This window comes from Piliocolobus tephrosceles, chromosome 17 (assembly GCF_002776525.5).
Source record: "Piliocolobus tephrosceles isolate RC106 chromosome 17, ASM277652v3, whole genome shotgun sequence".
Classification (NCBI taxonomy): Eukaryota; Metazoa; Chordata; class Mammalia; order Primates; family Cercopithecidae; genus Piliocolobus; species Piliocolobus tephrosceles.
This window is the reverse complement of record NC_045450.1, coordinates 29,185,950-29,199,975: the sequence shown is the minus strand read 5'-3', so window position 1 is coordinate 29,199,975 and position 14,026 is coordinate 29,185,950.

Below are 14,026 nucleotides of genomic sequence, written 5' to 3'. Positions count from 1 at the left end.
ACCCACTTTCTCTGGGTCCCTTAAAAACAATCACATACTGTTTTAGTAATTCCTTCAGTTGGTGATGTGTGTGGCCTGAGACTATCTGAGGATGCTTCCTATCCAGGCCCACAGGGGATAACAGTCTGTGAACAGTCCAGGGAAAGACCCAATGCTTGGAGATGCTGGAACAGGCTGCCCCAACGTGTGTTACTCTTCACCTATACTCCAAATTGGCACAAGCAGAAGTTGCCACAGTCCATTAGAAGGGAAAAAAACAAATTTGGAAAGAATAAGCATCCTTGGTTATGAGACACAAAGATCATCTTCAGAAAATATGCCAAAATGAAACCAATAGATGTTCCATGCCTTGAGTGAAACTTTATTTGTGAGAAATTTTCTCCAACTAATGAAGAAATTTATGGTACACAGCAAAAGGCAGAACCAGAAGAAAGGCTGAGGATGACCAGAAGTACCAGCATCCTTGGAATGTGCTGCCAGTTGTCAGCTAGGTAGCTAATATATGTAATTAAAACTGCTAGATATAAGAGAAACAATTCTGTATATAGAGTGTATAAAAAGCAATGTTTTGGGTGAATATAGTTGTAAAGGCATGAAATGTGTGTTTTTAGAGAAAAAGCAATTTTGTCTAGTTTAAATGTTACTTAAAGATTGTTTCAAATTGAAGAAATAAAAAAAGATAAAACAGTGAATATGAAAAGTTGTAAAGAAAAAGAGAATACCCGGGCACAGTAGTTCATGCCTGTAATCCCAGCACTTTGGGAGGCTGAGGCGGGCAGATCACCTGAGGTCAAGAATTGGAGACCAGCGTGACCAACATGGTGAAACCCCGTATCTACTAAAAATACAAAATTAGTCAGGGGTGGTGGTGCATGCCTGTAATTCCAGCTACTTGGGAGGCTGAGGCGGGAGAATGGCTTGAACCCGGAAGGCAGAGCTTGCAGTGAGCCAAGATCTTGCCATTGCACTCCAGCCTGAGCGACAAGAGCAAAACTCCATCTCAAAAAAGAAAAAGAATAGAAAAATTGTGAGAGATTGTAAAAGGTTATGAAAAACTGTGGTCAAAAGCTGACTGAGATTGGACGAATTTGTTTATATGGCTTTATTAAAGTTAGCTTTGTATTGGTAATGCACTAATGTAAAAGTAAAAGTTTTTTTCTTTTGAACAAGACTTTCATGTAGCATTAGTAAGAGACAATAAACTGTTTTTGCGTAGTCTTCTAATACTCTGCAAAAATAAAAAAAGGGAGAAAGAGGAGAGACAGATTCTGTCTCGTGCTGTCTTTATTAGGTCTTTTGATTGTTCAGAAAACTGAGTCTCCTCTCTATTAAAAACAGGTTTCTGCTTTTTAAAACCTTTTAATTACCACTTTGTCTAAATGAATGACTATTATTTTACAGTGACCTGTGATTCTATTTTGATCTAGTGTTTTAAAACTTCAATATATGTCACATCCTTCCCAGAAATCACATTTTAAATTTAAAATTAAGTCTTTTGGACCCCAAATTAACTCTGGGATGTTACAGAAGTTCCTGGAAGCATCCTTGAAGGATCCAAAAGCATCCAGACTTATTTGCTATTTTAAATTATGTGGGAAGCATTATCTAATAAGATATAATATTTAACCTTATTTTAGTTATATCTTGTGGATATGTTATTAATATATGTCCCAAATTTGCATGAGATTTCAAAAATTCTGATTCCTAACATATGTCTTGGTAGCTTATAAGTCATAATTGTGGTTACTATGTAAAATAATTGTAGGCCACAGAAATAATCAAATTTTCTTATCTATTGTGTCTTTATGACTATTTTAAGTCATTTCGACAGCTAATTGCTTAATTCTTATGAACTTTCTGGAAAGTCTTCACAAGCCAGTAAAATCTTAGAACATTGTGTCTTCAAGGAGGTTTGTGAGAGGATAGAAAGGACCCTGATAAGCACTCTTGAATACAAGTTTCTGATAATTTTAGAATCATTTCATTTGAACCAGGTAAGAAGTCCCAGAACTCTAATGAACAGATTTGACTATTTTATAAAACTGCTAACCCAAGCAAGACAAGAATTAATTGAATATCAAGGGAATACTCTGCCAGATTTTCATACTGAATCAGCCAGTATTGAAATCATTTACATATGCAATTTGAATGAACTTCATGATCTAAGTCAAATGGGAACCCATTTAATAAACAATGCAATATACCTGATTTGAGGAAACAAAACTGGAATTTAAGAAAATACCAATTCAGTGTTAAATGTGGACTTATGGAGAGCGTGGACAGCTGCCTAGTCCTTCCTGAGTCCTTAAAGCTTCCCTTATTATAACTCTACACTCCAGGACTCTTCCTGGAAGAAATAAAATAATCCAAAACAAATATATATGTCCAATGTTTGGTATGTTAAACCCATAATCCTGAGAAGACAATCAAAACTTTAGATACATTTCTTCCAACTTTTGAGCCATTTGAACATTTATAGAGGAATGTCATTCAATTGTCATTTTCAATGCATGTTTTCTGGCTGTATAAAGGGTTTTCCATGCAAGAAGGCTGATGCTACAAGAGTAGCAAAAAGGTCCTTAGGAAACGTGTTTGCCTCGTGAGACATTTCTGGAGAAATCTCCAGCGATAGAAGTACTGGTTTCACTGGACAAGTTGTAGAACAGATAAGCTATTACAGAGACAATAGCACTAGTAAGAGCTAACTAAATTAATTGGATTGCCTTGGTCAAAGATATTGCAGATTAATGACAATCAGTTCCACTTCCAATGGAAAACATAAGTTGACCCCTTATGAAATAGTCACTGCAAGGCCTGTGCCCCTAATAATAGAACCTCATGTATCTTTCATTCCTAAACTCTCATATGACTAAATGCTGCAAAACTTTAATGTATTATGCCAGAGTGTTTTCACCAGGCAAAGGAAGCTTTCATGAGCTACCGACTGAGGACAATCAAGCCCTTCACAATCTAAAACCTAGACCTTGGGTCTTCTGAAAACAACATCAGAGAAAGGCTGTCTTTGCCACCACTCTGTAACAAAACTTGGGACCTTGAATCTTGGGTCCATAATCTCACAACTCAGGAGAACACTTCCAGACTCTTGGAACTGCACACCCAGTAGAGAACTAAGGTAAAGCTAACCAGGGAAGTTTCTCTCCAAAAGCAGATGATATTATAGATGTGGGCAGCTTTCTCAAGATCACAGACCAAGACTTCTCTCTATCAGAAGACTCTTGCCTCTCTTAACTTTTTCCTTCCTTATGCTTCTCTGAACATTAGGACTGGAAGAGGGGCTTTGTGTAAACTCATATGGCATACTATTATTTGTGGGATATTTTGTTTTTTGTTTTGCTTTCTCTCTCTTTTTTTTTTTTTTTTTTTTTTTTAGATACAGTCCCACTCTGTCGCCCAGGCTAGAGTACAGCGGCACGATCTCGGCTCACTGCAACCTCCACTTCCCAGTTTGAAGCGATTCTACTGCCTCAGCCTTCCGAGTAGCTGGGATTAGAGGGGCACACCACCACGCCCAGCTAATTTGTGTATTTTTGGTAGAGACGGGGTTTCACCATGTCGGTCAGGCTGGTCTCGAACTCCTGACCTTGTAATCCAACAGCCTCGGCCTCCCAAAGTGCTGGGATTACAGGTGTGAGCCACCGTGCCTGGCTTTGTTTTGTTTCTGAGACAGAGTCTCGCTCTGTCTCCTAGGCTGGAGCTGCAGTGGTGTGATCTCTGCTCACTGCAACCTCTGCCACCTGGGTTCAAGCAATTCTGCCTCAACCTCCCAAGTACCTGGGATTACAGGCACCGGCCACCACACCCAGCTAATTTTTTGTATTTTTAGTAGAAACAGAGTTTCACCATGTTGGCCAGGCTGGTCTCAAACTCCTGACCTCTGGTGATCCACCTGCCTCAGCCTCCCAAAGTACTGGGATTACAGGCCTGAGCCACCGCATCCGGCCTATTTGTGGGGTATTTTGAAGCCAGTCTTCTACATGGCCAACCTTATGCCTTAAGGGATAAAAGATGAAGGGCCAAGGTGGATGAGGAATTTTAATGGTAGCTTTGTTGCTCTGTAACAGTCAGAGACAGAATGTTGGTTCACTCCTGTTAACCTACAGCATAGGGTGAAGAAAATATTGCCAGGAGGCCTTCACCCTTGCAGATGAGCATCATTTCTTAGGTCTCTTTTTCTATTGTTTAGAGTAAATATAAATGAGGCAATGATTAGACATTTGTCCCTCTTAGTGGGCTCTATAGCAGCTTCTACTGCAAAGGCTTTGGTTGTACAGCAGTCTTCAAGTTTCCTTGCTATAGTTGTGCTAGATAATAGAATAACTCCAGATGGCCTAACGGCTGAATGGGGAAGAATCCGCACATGGTTGAATATATAGGTATTAGAGAGATTTAGTTGTAGGGAGTTAACAAACAGCCTGCTGGGTTAAAACAAGTACTCTATCTAGCTCACTCCTTGATCTACTTGATTTTAGTTGGTTTGGTTTGGACTCTGGCTAAGGAGCATACTCCAAACTCTTGGTATTATCCTCCAGATACTCACAACAGTAGTCTCCCAAGTACATTGTATTCTCTCAAAAGTATTAAATGTTTGTGTGCAGTCATCTATGAAATGGCAAATGATCTCTTTGACTGGAATGAAAAAAAACTCAAAGAAATGTTTGATCATTGTTTGAAATGTTTGTTCCCTGGTGCCGTAAAGAAATAGTACTTGAACATAAATTTAATTTACTCAACAAGGCCATTTTTACTTCCTGCAGAAAGGGTACACTTGCCAGCAGTTTTGCCATGAGAGTACACCAAACAAAGGAGACAGTGTCATTTATAACCTGACGTGTCCACCCTACTGCTGTGTCTGGTTTCCATTGGCTGGAACGGGACCTCACATTCTGTATTTATTCTGATTGGCCAACAACTTAGAACTTTTTAAAAGAGGCAAAGGCAGAGGAGAACAAAGGAAGGAGGAAGTAACTTGTGGAATACTGAAAAAGGTAAAAACACCTTCAAATAAGGAAGAGGAACAGGCTGTGACCTAATGCTTGCTTGAACCAGTATAAGCATGCCAGGGCAAATATTTTGGCTAAATTGTGGGAGTTAAGAACATAAAGTACATTGATTTCTTTATCATGGCTAGCAGATACTTCAGAATTTTAACACAGGTCTTTGAATAAATTTTGCTTCTAAGAGAAGTTACTATTTATTCCTAACTAAATGGGGAGGAAAGTCTTTGAAGAGGAACCTCTACTTTACTTTTTACAATCATGAAAGCACCACAATCTATGAATGATTTGCTGAGACCAGAAGCCCAACATGATAGTGACTCAGAGTAGCACTAAAGCCTTACGTTTTGGTCACACACAAAATTGAGAAGTTGACCAAAAGAGGAGATGGTTAAATTAAGTTTAGCCTAAAGCTGTCTTCTTATATATTTTAAGTTTGGCCTAAAAGGTTCTCTCTACCTAGTTTTTTTTTTTTTTTTTTTTGAGACGGAGTCTTGCTCTGTCACCCAGGCTGGAGTGCAGTGGCCAGATCTCAGCTCACTGCAAGCTCCGCCCTCCGGGTTTACACCATTCTCCTGCCTCAGCCTCCCGAGTAGCTGGGACTACAGGCGCCTGCCACCTCGCCCAGCTAGTTTTTTGTATTCTTTTAGTAGAGACGAGGTTTCAGCATGTTAGCCAGGATGGTCTCGATCTCCTGACCTCTTGATCCACCCATCTCGGCCTCCCAAAGTGCTGGGATTACAGGCTTGAGCCACCGCGCCCGGCCTCTACCTAGTTAACTGTAACTTACCTGGATGTATAGATAGACTATGGTCTGCTCTTGTACCAATCATTGAGCTTCGGCTGATCAAAGATGGCCAATTGTTTACATCATGTTCAAATAAGATAAATGCCAAGCTATACACAATGCAACTTTTTCTGCACCTCACTTCTGTACTTTTTTCTGTACCTCACTTCTGTACTTTTTTCTGTATGTCACTTTCTTGATTCTGTCCATAAATCCTCTCCAACCACACAGCAGCATGGAGTTTTTCTGAACCATTGTGGTTAAGGGAGCTGCCTGGTTTGCAAGTCATTCTTTGCTCAATTAAATCATGTTCAAATTAATTTGCCTAAAGGTTTTTTTAAAAACATGACCAAGATGAACAAGAGCTTGGAATACCCTAGGTGGGAGGAACATGGTAGGTGATGTTGTTGGGAGGATGAGGTGAGGCCAGAATGGGGTTTGAGGGCCAGAGAGGGACCCATCTGTGAGGCTGATGAGATTGCTATTAGTAACTGTGGCTGTTATATGGAGACAGGGTTATTACCCCTGCCAAACATAAGAGAAGAGGAAAAGCAAGAGGTATTTCCCTCCCATTTTTTACATTGCCACAAGAGCCAAGAGACAAGTACATGGCTTCTATCCTTCATTCTCACAGTGTCCAGAATAACCAGCAATGTCCAGTGAAGAAGGGGCTCAAGTGCACACAGCAGTCTTCTAAATACTGACCAAAACAAATTCGGTTTAAAAATCATCTACATCTTTCTCCATCACAAAATTTTTATCAAGTTAATTTTTAAATTGTTTGATTTTTAAAAAACTTTTTAAATACATAAACATTGCTTTCGAAATTCTGGTTGGTTAAATGCCAAGACCAGCTCGGTTGGGGAGACCCTAACCCAGCGGTGTTAGAGGAATTAGAGACACACACACAGAAACATAGCGTGTGGAGTGGGAAATCAGGGGACTCACAGCCTTCAGAGCTGAGAGCCCTGAACCGAGTTTTACCCATATTGTCAACATTTGTCAATATTGTCAATATTTATTGACAGCAAGCCAGTGATAAACATTGTTTCTATAGATAATAGATTAACTAAAAGTATTCCATATGGGAAACAAAGGGATGGGTTGAAACAAAGGGATGGGCTCTGGCTAGTTATCTGCAGCAGGAACATGTCCTTAAGGCACAGATCGCTCATGCCTTGTTTGTGGTTTAAGAATGCCTTTAAGCAGTTTTCTGCCCTGGGCAGGCCAGGTGTTCCTTCTCCTCATTCCAGTGAACCCACAACCTTCAGCACAGGTGTCATGGCCATCATGAACAAATCACAGTGCTGCAGATTTTGTTTATGGCCACTTTTGGGGCCAGTTTGGGGCCATAAATGGCCAGATTTGGGGCCTATCCCCAGCATGTCCCCCTTCTTGTTTTTGCAGGGCAATAAAAGCAAAGGTGGCTTTATCACGGTGAGCTACTTCTCACAGGAGTCAGGATCCACATCTGCAGACTGCACAAAGACAAACAATACAGATTAAAAGCACAATTATCATTGAAATTACAGAACCTCCAAGTGTCTTTATCTATTTTAATGGGTTAATAGCTGCTAATCCATCTGCAGCTCCTTCAAGCACTCCAGTTCCTGGTATTAAGGTCAGATGTGCCTGGGATGCTTTAAATATTTGTTCTTTTAATTTTGCGATATCCAAAGACAAGTTTGTAGAGTGTCCTTCTAGATGCTTTTTTATTTTTTCCCAAATTTTGATCTTATTAAGAACCATTAATCGTTTCCACAAATCCTTATGTTTAACTCCTACAGCAGGCCATATCATGTGAGGTTGAGGTACCACTATACTGTCATGTTTCCAGATAATAGGAACTCTTGCCATGCTTATTACCATTTCTATCATCTGGCTGTTTTGTTTAGACTAGTTGAACATAGTGTGGCTGTGGCACACTATGCTCCAACACTATGCTCCAATCCAGTGATCATAACATTGGAGTAATATTTCTAGAGTGGGGGCAACACAAAGTATATCATCCATATAATGAATAATGTAACACTGTGAAAACTTTTTACAAGTAAGTTCAATTGCTTGCCCTACATCAGTCTGGCAAATTGTTGGACTGTTTAACATGCCTCGTGGCAACACTTTCCAATGAAAACACTTAGCAGGTTGCAGGTTGTTTGCCGCAGGAATTGTAAATGCAAACCGTTCACAGTCTTGCTCAGCTAAGGGAATAGTAAAGAAACAGCTTTTTAAATCTATGACTACTAAAGGTCAATTTATTGGAATCATAGCAGGAAAAGGCAATCCTGGCTGTAATGCTCCTATAGGTTGTATAACTGAATTGATGGCTCTTAAGTCACTTAACATTCTCCATTTACCTGATTTTTCCTTAATTACAAAACCTGGAGAATTCCAAGGGGAAAATGTTGGGGATATGTGTCCTTTTTCTAATTGTTCAGCAACTAAGTCCTCTAAAGTGTCCAGTTTCTCTTTACTTAGCGGCCATTGTTCTGTCCAAATTGGCTTATCTGTTAACCATTTTAAAGGTATAGGTTCCGGAGGCTTAACAATGGCCACTATCAAAAATGATATCCTAAACCTTTTTGGGAACTTTGTCTTTCCACTTGAAGTGGTTCCTTAAAACCTTGCAAATTTTTTACTAGTCCCACACCAGGGACATATCCCATTTCATGCATCATATGTTGACTTTGAGGGATGTATAATTGCTCTGGAATTAGAACTTGTGCTCCCAATTGTTGTAATAAATCTCTCCCTCATAAATTTATAGGATCAGAAGTTATAATTGGTTGAATAGTCCCAGGTTGTCCATTGGGCCCTTCACAATGCAAAATATAACTACTTTGATATACTTCAGCAGCTTTGCCAACTCCAACTATGTTAAATTGAGCAGGTTGAATTGGCCACACAGATGGCCAGTGCTGCAGAGAAATGATTGAAATGTCCACTCCTGTATCTACCAAACCTTTACATTTCTTTCCCTGAATAGTTATTTCACAGGTAGGATATTTATCAGTAATTTGATTCACCTAATAAGCGGCTTTGCCTTGTTTATTTGTGCTTCCAAATCCTCCTGTTCATTTAATTTCACTTTTCCCTACTTCTACATATGACACAATCAGGGGCTGTGCTATGCACTCTCCTGGCTCTGCTTTCCAGGGAACAGAAGTAGATGTAACAATTTGAATTTCCCCATTATAATCTGAATCAATGACTCCTATTTGTACTTGAACTCCTTTTAAATTTAAACTAGACCTGCCTAGAAGTAATCCAATCGTCCCTACTGGCAAGGGTCCACAGACCCCTGTTGCAACTTTTTGTGGGGGTTCCCCAGGCAGAAGGCTCACAGCTTTTGTGCAGCATAAATCTACTGTGGCACTCCCAGCTGTGGCAGGTGACAGACATTGTACAGGGGTTAGGGAATGGGCTGAGCTGGAAATGCCCCAGTTTGGAAAGGGGCCCAGGATGGGCCCCTCATGCCATTTCCCGAATTAAAAAGGAAAAGGCTCAAATGTAGCTATAATATTTTCCTGTTGATGTGGGGAGTGTATTCTAATGGGGAACTGCCAAGCCTCTATATCACCCTCTCGTCTAGCTTGCTGAATTCCTGCCTTAATAGAATTGAGAGCAGTCACTCAAGGTGCTGCTCTAACAGTCACTAGGGCAACTACTTTTCACCCAGTGTCCTCTGGAAAAGAAAGATCTGGAGGGTCAGGCCACTCTTTTTCTTCAAAATAATGAGGGGGTTCAGAAGGGTAGGGATGAACCTCTCCCTCCTTTGCTGCTTTAGCTTTAGCTGGCAAACAAACCTGCTCTGTCATCTCTTCTGTTAATTCGTTATACTTTCCTTCCTCCTCATCATGAGTGTGAAAAGTTTCCAAGGTGGAACGAACCAGAGCCCACACCTGTTCCATTGTTACCCTGATGCTTCCAAGCTCCCCTTCTTACTCACCATGGGGATTGCTTAAGAGTACTCGGGTGTCCTACAGCTTAGTTCCACGTTCTCCAGCCCTTGCTCCGGTGACCATTCAACCTGGGTTCGAGCCCCCACATTGGGTGCTGCTTGCCAAGACCAGCTCGGTCAGAGAGACCCTAACTCAGCAGCGCTAGAGGAATTAAAGATACACACACAGAAATATAGCGTGTGGAGTGGGAAATCAGGGGAGTCACAGCCTTCAGAGCTGAAAGCCCTGAACAGAGATTTACTCACATATTTATTGACAGCAAGCCAGTGATAAATATTGTTTCTATAGATTATAGATTAACTAAAAGTATTCCTTATGGGAAACAAAGGGATGGGCTGAAACGAACGGATGGGCTCTGGCTAGTTATCTGCAGCAGGAGCATGTCCTTAAGGCACAGATCGCTGGTGCCATTGTTTGTGGTTTAAGAATGCCTTTAAGCGGTTTTCTGTCCTGGGTGGGCCAGGTGTTCCTTCTCCTCATTCTGGTAAACCCACAACTTTCAGCATGGGCATCATGGCCATCACAAACATGTCACAGTGCTGCAGAGATTTTGTTTATGGTCAGTTTTGGGGCCAGTTTATGGACAGATTTGGGGGCCTATCTGCAGCAGTTAAGCAATTATGTGAAGTTCACGAAGTATAGGAGAAGTTCCAAGAAAGTGTCAGAGCCGGAGCTACTCCTAGAGTGTGCTTTGAGGCTGCTGTCTCGTTCTCAGGGTGTCCCCAAATCCTCCAGCCTGGAGGCTGCCTCCAGGGTCCACCCTTGTGGGAGGTCCCACTGAGACCTCCCTCACCAGAGCCCAGAAAGAGCCAAGTCAAGCTCAGCCCGCAGTGGCTGCTCACCCCGGGTGATCTGTCTGCTCTGCCGTCAGTTACACCACTGCTGCCTACTCTCAACCAAGTCCACCCTACAAAGAGACGTGGGCGGCCATGCCCGATCATGCCTTTGGTAACAATCCCCCTGCATCTCACCTGTCTCCAGCTCCCCACATCCCTTGAAGCTCGGTTTCCTTTATCAGGATTAGGGGCTTTCAGTGTGGCAGGGACTCTTGATAGTCACAGAATGGCATCTATGAGGCCAAAGTATGTCTGAATTGACACTCCATATACCTATGTATTGGCCATGTGGTTTGGCAACTTTGTGAGCCTCAGTTTCCAAGAAAGTAATATCCCTCTAATTAAAAGTTTTCACAACTTCAAGTTCTTGTTAATTGTCCATGTCAAGATTACAGGCTAAATTATGGTTCTATTCAGCTGACCATGAGATGAGGAGATCATCCTTGACTATCCTGGTAGGTGCAGCAAAATCACAAGGGTCCTTAGAAGTGAAAGGATGCAGGAGAGAGTTGGTCTGGTGTGATGTGAGAAAGACTGGACCTGGTGGTCACTGCTGGCTTTCAAGCTGGAAAGGGACCAGGAGTGAAAGAATGTGGATTCTTCTACAGACTAGAAGAGGAAAGAAAAACTCTTTTCCAGAGACTCCAAGGGGAACACAGCCTAGAGGACAACTTAATTTTAGCCTGCTGAGTCTAATTTCAGATTTCAGACTTCTAAGTCCATAAGATCATAAATCTGTTTGTTTATTTATTTATTTTGAGATGAGGTCTTGCTCTGTAGCCCAGGCTGGAGTACACTGGTGTGATCTCGGCTAACTGCAACCTCTGCCTCCCAAGTTCAAGCAACTTTCCCACCTCTGCCTCCTGAGTAGCTGGGACTACAGGCACACACCACCACACCCAGCTAATTTTTGTATTTTTAATAGAGATAGGGTTTCACCATGTTGGCCAGGCTGGTCTTGAACTCCTGGCCTCAGGTGATCTGCCTGCTGCAGCCTCCCAAAGTGCTGGGATTACAGGCGTGAGCCATCTGCCCAGACAGTAAGATAATAAATTGATGATGTTTTGAGCCACTAAGTTTGTGGTCATTTGTAATGACAGTCATGTGAAACCACACCACAGATATGGAAAGACGTTCACCTTCACTCACCATGAAAGTCATGGAAGAAAATAGATCATCTTTTTTTTTTTTTTTTTTTTGCCTACTAGGTTAGCATTAATTAAATAGTTTTTTAAACGAATTAAAAAAAAAGAAAAACCTTAATATCCTTGAGCCAGTCAGTAGAAAAAATGATACCATGGTTCTTTACTGGAGAAAGAAAAATGTTAGCTCAAACACTTAAGGTGGTAATTTGGAAATATACATAACTATTTTACATGGACTTGTCCTCTGACCCAATATACTAATGGCTAGAAATGTACAGTCCTCTATTTCCTAAAGCCTGCTAAACAACATGTTCAGAATTTTTCAAAAGCAGCTTTATTGAGGTAAAATGGAATATCAACCGCATACAAAGTGCTAAATGTGATGAAGTTGAATACCTGTTGAAGCCATCACCACAATCCACAGCGTGACCTTCCCATGACCCCCAGAGGTGTGCTCAGGCTCCGGATCGGAATCTCCTTCTCAATTTGCATCGGTGTGCGGCCCTCCTGGGAAGCGCAGCCCCGGGCACCCAGGGAGGGAGGACGGCGCGCCAGGGTCCCTGCGGGGCGGCGGTGGAGGAGCGGGGTCTGGTCGGGTCCGAGCCAGCGCGGACCCTGGGAGCGTCACAGTGTGCGCGGCGCCTGTGCGCCCGGCTGCTGCGGTCGGGAAGTGTCTGTAGCCAGTTCCTCCTGCGGGAACTTGGGGGCGGCTGGGGGAGGCGTCGCTCCGCGGGCGGCTGGTCCCAGCTGAGCTGCGGCCGGAGCTCTTGGGGCACCCGGGGCTGTCCGGTGACCTGGCCCGGGCCATGGGGACCTCATGACCTCCGCGGGGACGCGCCGGGGGCGCGGCCTGGGCCCGGCTGCTCCTGGGCTCTGGCCAGGGAGTCGCGACGTGGAAACTCCCCAGAGGCGCAGGGCCTGGTCACAGCGTCCTGGATGCAGGACTTTGGGGCGATGGGCTCTGGGGGCGCCCTGGGGCGCGGCCCGGGACATGCTGGAGTTCCCACAGGTCAGTTAAAGGGCGGCCAGGAGGCATCGAGGTCGGTGAATTGTACAGACCATCCTAAATTGTCACATAACGTCTCATCTTCGCTCCTTTGCTCTCAAAGGGATACCCCCCCATCCCCCCACCCTGCCACCGGCGCCGCCTCCCATACCCTTGTTTTTCTTATTCAGGGGTGTGCTCCTGAGGTGGATGAGTTTGCAGCTTTGCTTTGGCAAACCTTTTGAACCCGACCTTCCTAGTGGAATTGAACTCACATCTAGGAACAGAAAAGGGAGCCTAGGGAGGTCGCGCTTCGGTCCAGAAGCGACCCCGCAGCCCCCACCTTGCCTTGGGACAGCAGCCTTTGCGCAGCCTTAGGAGCCCGGAAAGGCCACAGCCGGAGGACAGGACCGCAGCCCAGGAATGCGTTTGTCCTGCTCTCAAATCCTGCGACTTCGCCTACCCATTGCAATCTTGACGTCGTTGTATTTTACCAACTAGATTTTTGAAACTCTTGTTTTTGGACTTAAGAGGTTTGGTTTTGTTTTGTTTTGTTTTTTAATCAAACCAACAATTTTTAAATAGATTTGATAAAAATCTTGTGATGGAAAATGACGTGATAATTCTCAACTCTAATGGACTTTCTGGCCGTGTTTAGAAGAGGATGTGGGCACCTGAGTCCCTCCCGGCCAGGCTCACTAACTGCTCAGGACCAGGGGTGACAAGGGAAGGAAGCCATACACTTGGATCCTGGCTCCCTTTAGAAAAATGACACTGAGAAGCAAAGTCCTCCTCCTAGTAGACTTTGAGGCTCAGATACTATTATTATTATTATTGAGATGGAGCCTCGCTCTGGCTCACTGCAACCTCTGCCTCCCGTGCTCAAGCGATATTTTTGCCTCAGCCTCCTGAGTAACTGGGATTATAGGCACGAGCCACCATACCCAACTAATTTTTGTATTTTTAGTAGAGACAGGGTTTCACCATATTGATCAGGCTGGTCTCAAACTCCTGACCTCAAATGATCCACATGCCTCCGCTTCCCAAAGTGCTGGGATTACAGGTGTGAGCTACCACGCCTGGCAAGGCTCAGATTTTAATAACAGAATTTCCATGGCTGGATGATGTCACATAGGACTTACTTTTAAGCTTTGTTGGGAAAAAAATTAATATGAGTCCTATAAGTAAAACAGAGCCCTAGAGAAGCAGGTCCACACTCTCAGTGTTTTGGCTCTGGAGTATGAGGGTTCCTACCAATGACACCTACACAGACATTTGACCAGTTCCTACCAATGA